Below are 2190 nucleotides of genomic sequence, written 5' to 3'. Positions count from 1 at the left end.
AAAAAGTTTTAAAATTGTGCATTGGTGAAGATACATAGAACAAAGCAGTCAGTATTCCATTCAACAATTCATACAAGTTTTGTTTCATCTTATTGATTGCAGTCCCCACAATGCTACACCACCTATCCCACTTCCTCCCTGTGTTTCCTGCTTCCATGCCTCCTTCTTTTCTCACCCTTCTGAGCTTTGTTCCTGGGCAAATGGTGCCCCATTGATTTCAAATTGCTGATTAGTCTAAGGTGTGCATGCTTCCCACTGTTATTGTTCCCCTTAGAAACCTGTATATTGTGTACTGAAAATTGAACTATGGGGGTGAGTTTATTCCCAGACCTTAAAGGTGATCAAGAACTGTGGTCTCAAGAGTTCCACCAGTCTCTACGAGCATAAATCGAGTCATCATTTATGATTCTGTGTTTTGTTCTACATCTGTCTGTCCCCACTCTGCCCAGTGTCTTCTAGTATGAGCTCTTTCAGAGTAGTTGCTAGTGGTCATCAGGCACCATCTAGATGTTCAAGTGGCTCATTAGTCCAATGGATTTTCTTCACTTTTCTATCCCCCAGAATGGAAGAGACCAACAGTTATACATTAAAAGCTCAGAATGTTTTAAGACCTCAGTTGCTATTCACAAAAGTAGGATGTATAGCATTGTCTTCGTGGACTATGTTATGTTAATTAACTTTGTGTCCCAAGAAACTATGGTGCTAAGGCTCCATGCTTAGTCATTCATACCTTCAAGATGTTTGGTTATGTCCAAGAAGATTTTATATTTTTATCCTGTGATCTCTACTATATTCATGGATATCTTTACAGTAATGTTATACCTGTATGCAAATGTCCTTCTTCGTCCTATATATGCTTATTGATGTACTCCCAATTCTCACCTGCTCTTAAGATTAAATATGTATCGCTAAACTGGAAGTCCTTTCTTTAGTTCGTGTATTGTGATAGTCTCTTAAAATTCAAATGATATTGACTTCTGTCCATAATTCAAATAGTTTTCAAATACACATTCCTTCCAAAAATTTTCAAAACCCATCACAATGGTCACAATGGATCGAAAATATTTTTCTATTTCCTATCATGCTGTTAGTATTCTTATTATCTCTACAGTTTTCATATTCTTTATATGAGTAATAAATCCTCCAATAATTATTCCTATAACTTTAAAAATTATAATAGCATGTAACACATATTACTCTACACACATATGCACATAATAAACACTCCTATAGTCTCATATTATACAATTAACATTTGTTAAAAATAAAATACCTTATTGCATTTGTATAATAGAAAATGCATTTTATCATTAAGAGACATTTTTGTGACATAGGTGGTACAGTTTTCCATTTTTCTTTCAAAAACAATATTATAATCAGGATTCCTTACAAGAAATTTGTATTCAGGCCTTTCTGCATAGCTGCTTCTTACATCCAAACTAAGCAATGTAATGTTTATTGTTCTCGATATTTTAATTTATATAATATTTAAAATATATTATTAAATATCATAGTATGATATTTAACACCAAGTGTTAAATATCCCACAGACAGTATTAAAAATTTTTCTTTCAATAGCATCCAACTAAACATCACCATAATCATATAGGGTTTATTTGTCTGTACGAAGGAATGAGACAGTACATCAGAGTAAAACATAAGTGGTATAAGAGGATGTTGGAAGGAAATAATTTAGCGTGGTGGTTTTGAGGTGAAGAATAATCAGAAAATAAGGAATTTCCCTGATTGAGTTATGTAAGAAAAGAGACAATTATATCTATGAGGAAGGAGAAATGATGTATTGGTAAAGCTGTAATTGTTAAAGAGTCAGTAGATACCTTTGTTTTCTAGGATAAGTAGATATTGACCATTTAAAATGTTTGGGTAGTATACTTAACATTTTTCTGTGCTCAGATATTTCTAACACGTGTTCTCATTTATGTCTCATTTTTCAATCGTTGTAAGCCTTTTATGACACTGTTGTTCAGTGATTATTATTGTTATTATTATTTAGTCTTAAAGCACCAAGACAAAAAGTAAATCCATAGCCCAACTGCTTGAGCAAGGCCATTTCATCTGATAGCTGTGGGAGTTTACTATTTTTCCTTGCTTTTTTATGTTAATCCCCAGCATATTTTCTTTGTCAAAAATTCTCTGTGCAAGCCCATACAACAATACATTTCCTTTTTT

The 2190-nt window shown here is 33.1% G+C and overlaps 1 protein-coding gene across 1 annotated transcript in view; it reads left to right on the top strand.

The window, feature by feature from the left end:
* LOC101661865 (olfactory receptor 13G1) overlaps window positions 1-2190 on the top strand; it is a 10616-nt gene that overhangs the window by 1044 nt on the left and 7382 nt on the right. The gene's annotated exons all lie outside the window — the stretch shown is intronic.

The sequence above is a fragment of the Echinops telfairi genome, unplaced genomic scaffold (assembly GCF_000313985.2).
Source record: "Echinops telfairi isolate 266 unplaced genomic scaffold, ASM31398v2 ScPeMD7_7469;HRSCAF=8507_0, whole genome shotgun sequence".
Taxonomy (NCBI): domain Eukaryota; kingdom Metazoa; phylum Chordata; class Mammalia; order Afrosoricida; family Tenrecidae; genus Echinops; species Echinops telfairi.
Note: the sequence above shows the minus strand (reverse complement) of the source record. Positions and strands in the feature narration are given on the sequence as shown.